This window comes from Diplotaxodon limnothrissa, linkage group LG6 (assembly GCF_057381915.1).
Source record: "Diplotaxodon limnothrissa isolate DT_005_m linkage group LG6, D_limnothrissa_male_GT1.1, whole genome shotgun sequence".
In the NCBI taxonomy this organism is placed as follows: domain Eukaryota; kingdom Metazoa; phylum Chordata; class Actinopteri; order Cichliformes; family Cichlidae; genus Diplotaxodon; species Diplotaxodon limnothrissa.
Window position 1 is genome coordinate 23,543,339 of NC_140601.1, and position 7,730 is coordinate 23,551,068.

Here is a 7,730-nt window from a genome sequence, read left to right on the forward strand (position 1 = left end):
AAAAGTGAAAATGTCACCGTGATGAGGGAATACTTCTTCAAATGTGTGCGCTTGTCTTTCCTAAGCTGTTTAAGCGAGTTCCGTAAGTTAGCTTTCAAAATAAACTCAGGAGACTATGGCAACAGAACCTTGCCTTTCAGTGACATCACCGACTGCCAGTAAAAGTGTTCCTAAGTAGTTTAAAGAAAAACACTATGGCAGACAAAGCCATAATAATTCATATAATTTAATGAGAAGTCGATATACCTACCTATAAATTTTGTTTTTTAAATTGTGCATTTATTTTTTATATAGTGTAACTACTGGACTTTTTTTCTCTTTTTAAATCTAGAGACAACCACGTTTTTGAGGTTGTATCACCTTTCTCATAGCTATTCATTTGTGTGAATAGCTATGGGTTAACTAGCTATTGGTGTTAATTTACTGATTAACTTATAAAACACATGCTCAACTTACTGAAAAAGTCCCACAGTGGCTTCCATCCTTATGTTGGTTTGTCCAGTTTACGGCAGAACACATCAAACCTGGGGCCCATGTCAGCCCTACTTGCGGCCGTATATTTAAGTGAAGAAATATAAAGCAATTTGGCACTTGAAGAGCCTTTTTTGTTAGCGGGGGATTTATTTATTTTTGAGTCCAATGTTAAAATGCGTTCTTAAAAAAGTTTAAAAAAAAAATTAATATGAAGGTCTAACCCAGGAGTCAGCAACCTTTCTGATGATAAGTGCCATCTAAAATTTCCTTAGAAGTCAACGTGCCATATGATTGCATTAGCAATAAATTAAATAACGCTCTATATCAGGGGTGTCAAACTCAAATACACAGTGGGCCAAAATTCAAAACTGGAACAAAGTCGCGGGCTAACAGTAATATTTATTGAAATATATTTATTGCTCCAGATATAAGAATGAATCTTTTCTTATAGACTCAAAAACGTTTTGCTGAAAAACTGAATATGGAACAAGCAAAGCCTAATACTAGACAATATATATATTAGCTGTATAATACCAGTAGGCCAGCTCTGATAGTAATTTGGTATGGCTTCGCGGGCCAAATGTAATTAGTCTGCGGGCCAAATTTGGCCCGCGGGCCAGAGTTTGACACCTATGCTCTATATCAACAGTTACACACTATATAGACCAACTTTATAGAATTATATTTGTTCGCAGATGTTGGCATAGAGCAGATCAGCTATTTTGAAACAAAAAATACACTTTTTTTTTTATCAGTAACAAGAACTCCATAACAGCAAATGAACTGTACAACAGAAAAATATCTCCCAAACACTAATATCTTAAACCGAGCAACCAGCTGTGCACTTAATCTACCCCTCACTCAACTAATTAGCCTACCTTTACCAGTGTCCACGGAGGAAGACGCTTGCTCCCTGTCTCCATTCGTAGGCTCAGCAAGTTTAATCTTCTTCGGTGCACTGGTTGTGCCCGCTCCATCTTGCTGGGCCTTACTCTTCACTGCTTTGACCTGGTGTGTATCTGAGCTGGTGGAAGGAGCAGCCTGCTCAGTGACCCTCCCTCTTTTTACGGGGGTCTTCTTTTCAGGACTGGCCTTTCTTTTAGCCATCCTGCTCTTAGAGTCTATAAACAACAACAACAACAACAACAACACAGTAGTGAAAAAGAGTGCTCGACATCAGGACTGGAAGGATTTTGATGCCATTTTAGGAAGTATTGGTTAAATTATAATAACAAGTTTATCCTTTTGATAAAAAACAGAGCAACACGAGTCCATACTAGGTCTACTAAGACTTAGATCTTCATGACACTTGTTGATCTGTTTTTACTGCTGAGTCCAAGAATAAACTAATAATAAAGATTTGAAATAAAGATTTAAATAAAGAAATAAAGATTTCAACTAATTCTTCTTCAGTCATATGGGTATACACACTATATAGACCACCTTTATAGAATTATATTTTTTTCGCAGATGTTGGCATAGAACAGATCAGCTATTTTGAAAAAAAAAAAGACACTTTTTATTAAGAACAAGAACTCCATAACAGCAAATGAACTGTACAACGGAAAATGCAAATGCCATTTATGGTCTCCTCAAAACAATGATAAGAGACATAGGTCTCCGAGTGTCCAGCATGCAGACGGCTACCTGAGGACACTCTTCGTGTGAGAGAAAATCTGCTCACAGGGATATGTAGAGCCAAATACTGTCAATAAGGCCTCTGCAATGTTCTGAAGACAGTTAAACTTGTCAGGTAGTGATGTCCAGCAGGTGAAAATGCAAGCTCCATGAACAGGCACACCTATGGATTCCAGCTGTGTTCGTAGTTCTGCAAACTTTGACCCCCACAGAGTCAACCTTTTCAGTTCAGTCAGCTGCATTTCAATGTCATCTGTGTCCAGCCAGCTTCCATATCCAAATCCACTTGCTCATTAAAGCTTTCTGGTTTGATCATAAAAGAAAACATTGGTCCATACACCTAAAAGCCCCGAAAACGCATTGTGAATTCTGCTCGAGTCTACGGATGTATCCGTGTATTTCCGCGGTGCTGATGCTGCGCTGAGCGGAGAGCTCCTGAAGCCCTTGAAGTGTCGGAATGTGGAAATTTCAACATCGCTTGAAAAAACTACCAGCTAGCAAAGTCCCTCTCACTGGTAGGCTACGTTATTTTTAGCCAACTACAAGTTGAATCTGGTACATGGGGTTGTTAGTTTAGATACCGTCATTAAGAAGCAGTACAACTAATGTGTCTATGCGAGTTAATTTGCGATGTGCTCCGCTGGCACGGCCATTAATTTTTTAATACACCTTCTCAGATTAATTCACTGGGTGGCGTGCCATCAGTTAACCCTTCGCGTGCCAGCTGTGTGGCAGGAGTGCCCAGGATTGCCGACCCCTGGTCTAACCCATGCAAAATACAGGGCTGCAAATTCCCCTCTTGTCATCTAAAACGATTGCCTATTATTGTCACAAGGGGGCGCTTTGATGCAGTCTTGCTGCGTTACGACCTTGTGTCTCGTGCGCAGGAAGCATTGGCTGTCTCTTCCTATGAGAGCTTCGCAATAATGGCGGTCAAGTGTTTTTTCAACAAAGTATGCAGTGCTGCAAACTAGATAATGAGACCAAATTGTTTTTGTTTTTTTTACATATCAATGCTAATAAGCTACTCTTTTATTAGGCCCCGAACTCTGACCACAAAGGGAATAACGTGTGTCGAGTTATTTGTCCCGGTGAGTCACTCGCTTTCGTTAGCTACCTGTTAAGTTTAGACAATGTATTTTTCCCGCCGATTAAGCTCAGAAACATTTGAAAAAACTAAACAAAACACCAATACAGTCGGGAACTGTGAGAATGTAGTGTGTTGTTTTACTTATCTTGTTGTTCCTTACAGTAAGTACAATAAGTGTTTAATGTTCTAAGCTACAGATGGTACCCCCGATGCTAGGTGTGATGCTATAGCTGCTATGTGCGGTTACTCAGGACTCAGGGAGGGGCGGCCCTCTGCTGCTACCGGTTGGGGTGAGAGAAGGAAAACAGGATAAAGACATGATGTGAAAGAGAGACAGAGATTAATAACAGGTACGATTCAATGCAGAGAGGTCTAATAACTAGGGGTTTGCGATAGAAACGATATACGATAGAAACGATATAAATTTGGCCAACGATAGAGATTTTATACCGCTCTATCACGATAGCGGATGTTGATGATGTCATCAAGCTGCGCCTGTTTTGGTCGAAAGCATCGCAGTGGCTACAACCATTATCATCTGCAAATTATGCTCACAGTCATAGCAAAGAGATGAAGCACTTTTGAAATATGGGGAAAGCCAAAAACTGCGCTTCCTCCACTTCCGTAACATTGATACATTAATGTTGAATTCTCTCGCAGCTGCTCTATTCCCATGTTGTTGCAGTATATTAATAACTAACCTCGTATTGTGGATGAATAATCTCAGTTGTTCTCCTGACTGAAGTTTGCCCCGTGTATAGCATCCTGCTATGCGACTGCATTTGTCCCTGACCACCAGAATCCGTCACGTTAACCTTTATCGAGTGGGAAAAAAAGTTGGCGTTCATCCTCCAGCTTCACTGTGCTAATGTTATGCTAACATAGCTGTGTGGCTAGGAATCGCGTAGCACAACATTATATTCCAGGTAGTCCAACTTCAGTAACCATACAAACGCCACTGCTGTTTAGTTTTCTGTCTTCATTTATGTCGGAAGTGGTAGCAGAGCTGTACGTTTTAGTTAGTTTCAAAAATCTCTCAGTCAGAACATGGTATGTCATGTTTAGGTGGAAAGTAGCGAGCTTAACTTCCTGCTAACTTCTAACTCCGTTAAATTTAATAACTTCTGTTTTCATGGATGCCTGGATGTTAAACTTAATTGTTACACCTGGTAAAGCAGCAACGATGATGATTTTATTAAAGATTAAAGAATTTAGACCGTTTTTAACTCTGTGTTCGTTTGACTTTGGGACCTGAAATGGACGGCATTTTGGACCCAGAGTATTCCGCGAAGCTCCTACTACGGCAGCCGTAATTCTCTGACAACCCAGCAGTGCGGCTTACCAAAGTTGTACTAAAACATTTTTTAAGATGAAGCTCCTTTGAAAGCGTTTAAAGAAGAGGCAGACTCAGATCTCTTGAACAGGAAAAATCCTCAAGAATGCATTTTTTTTTGCCTCCAACACAGCATTCATATTTAAATTATTTTAGTTTAGTTTAGTCCAATGATAATCAGATTCAGTGAGACACTCACAAGAACAGATCTCTATTTGATGCAGCTATTGTGGTTGTTTGTCGGTGCTAATTGTGTTGACAACCTTTTGGGTAAGAGCATATTCTAATCATTAAAGTAAATCCCAGAAAACAGGAGCAGATAACAACAGAGTTCTTCAACTAAATCTTGGAAACCAGGCGTCCGCAGAAAGCATTATTCAGCACCCAGTATGAGGCTCTAAAGAGCTTGTTGTGAGGAGGTAATAAGTGTTATATTCAAAAGGCACAGAGGAAATGGAAGATCTCAAGACATGAGGGACACAGCACCCTAATTACTTTCCAGCAGCCAGTTTCAGGGAAGATTGTAAGAATAAAACCTGGTACACCTGGTTTGGTACACTCTGGAGAGCACCAAAAATGTCCCTTTCTTTCTTTCTTTCTTTCTTTCTTTCTTTCTTTCTTTCTTTCTTTCTTTCTTTCTTTCTTTCTTTCTTATGTATATATCAGTACAAATAACAAGTAGCATAATTGTGAGAGACACACTTCGTTGCACCAAAAGCTCCAAAAGGAGCTGTAAAAATTAATTAACCAAATGTGCATGAAGCATTACTGTGCAGCAGTGTTGTGAGTGTGAAGAACAATGCTTTCTCATCTTGCTGTCATCATTGTTTGAAGGTTTTACAGATCAGATAAAAATCTCTCTCTCCTCCAGTTTTGATCAAGATGTCTCTGTAACCACTGGGGTTGAAATCTTATTCTGTGTTTGGACATAGAAAATATGTTAAGACTGAAGCTAGTGATTTATGTTTATAAAATTTGGTTCAGTGCATGAAGATCATTTCTATGTAATGTGTTGGCCCAGCTGTTAAATAAGCATCTGGATTTGGAACAATTTTATACAAAATCCTTTATCATAATTCAATTAAAAAAATATAAACAGTGGATGTCAAGTGGTGAAAAGCTTTTACTTTTTAATAGTCATTCCAGCTCACAGCTTGACTGCATCATGTCATGCTGTAGCAGATTGATCAGAAAGCGGCTTTAGTCTCTGCTGCCCTCTAGTGCTCAGAATGGTTTCTCCAGACCGTGACTGAGAATAGTTGACAGCACTGATGGGTGAGTGCAGTATATTTTATTTCATTTTATTTTCATTGAATTCATAGTTACCATGTACAAAAGGGAACACAAATTCTTTGGTGGATGTTTGACGGGATTTGCAATCTTTGTCTTGAAAATGTACGCTGAAGCCTTTTGCCCATCCGAAGCCTTGCACTCATCAGATTTTCTAAAAGTGGGGAAAAAAACAAAACAAATGCAAGCAGCCTTATCCCAATACCTTTGCAATAGGCAAAAATGTCCTCCCTCTTGACCCAGCATGGTATCTGGATCTAGATTATGCCAAGAAACTGTGTGCCAGTTTGTCTTGTTTCAAATTCTTATTTTCTTTGGACATAACACATTCTTGTTTATCTCCACCACCTCCTTTAAACCCACTGATTTTACACAACTGAAATTTCAGATGCATGCTGTCATTGTTTGTGTAGCAGCAGTCGCAAACTTTTTCATGACTCCATATCTCTGAATGCTCTTTCTCTGCAGATCCATTTTCAAATTCCATAGTGCATTATGCTGACATTGAATTTACCATAAATATATATTCAAAAGAAACAAATGATTTGGATATGAATATTATAGATACGTTTGTTTTTTAGTTAAAAGCTAAACATATTGGTGGCAGTAATATATTCTCTGTGTTTTGATGCATATTTGTAACAACCTAATCAAAGGCTGTTGGTACTCCCACAAACACATTTTAAGACCAGAGGAGATCTTTTAGAGTTGTAGCCCCCAGGTTGTGGAATTCTTTGCCTTCATTGCATTTATTCTTTTAAACATCAGCTTAAGACTCATTTATTTAGACTGGCTTTTAACTAGATTTTTGCTGTATCTTCGATTGTGCTGTTTTGTGTATATCTGTTTTATATTATTGTGAAGCACTTTGTGGTTCTTATCCTGTGAAGAGTGTAATTACTTTACTGCAAGTATTGTAATTTACTGTGGTGTTCTGGGTAAGCAAAGCAGGCTGTGCTTGTCCTGTGAAATCGAAAAATAGATATAATTTAAAATCTACCAAAGCAAACATGATCTCTTTCTCTGTGTGCATCTCTCTCTGTTGCCTGTTTGCAACCACCCAGTAAATTAGTTCCATCTTGTGGCCACAGTTGAATATTGTCTTCAGGAGCAGGTTTCTATTGTCACTGTCTCTGGCATTGTCATTTCTTTATGGGTGTGTCTGTTTCACATTAACCAAGGCTTGAGTTGAGCAAGGTGAGGGGCCACCAGCTGATCCTGGTTATTTGCACATGCACATTTTGGATAAACATCTGGACTTCAATGGAAATTTGACAGGAAATCAGAGTGGTAGCTGAGCTGCTGCTGGCTCTGTTTTCACTGCTCTGAGATCAGTTGTCATCTGTGTGTTATTGCACACATGCACAGATATGTGTAGCATTAGCAAGTAACTGAGAATAATGTGATTTATCATCCTAAGAAAAAAGTTTTCTCTTACTAACCACCTTGGCTAACATGTGTGATGCTTTGTTTTTTGTTTTTTTGTTTATGAAAGGGTCTGATGGTTGTCTTTGGAAAAGGTGGAATTTAAAAAAAAACCCAGGAAGGTTTCTTTTTCTTATCAACAAAGACACACAAAAAATAAGGAAAGGTTGTTTTTTATTGTTACCCAGTCTAATAATGAAAAAGTTTTTAAAATCTCATGGATTAAATGTGCAGTTTATATAGGTGGGAAGTAATGAAGAATAAATACTTGAGTACAGGAACGAAGTATAAATACTGTACTTAAGTAGAATTTTCAGATATCTGTACTTTACTTGAGTATTTATTTTTCTGACAACTTTTTACTTTTACTTCCTACAGTTTAACACAAATATCTGTATTTTCTGCTTCTTACATTTTCATTACTTTAGGTTTAGCACTATCATTAATGGCGTTTGTGCGGGTTAAAGTGTGCCGAGGCGA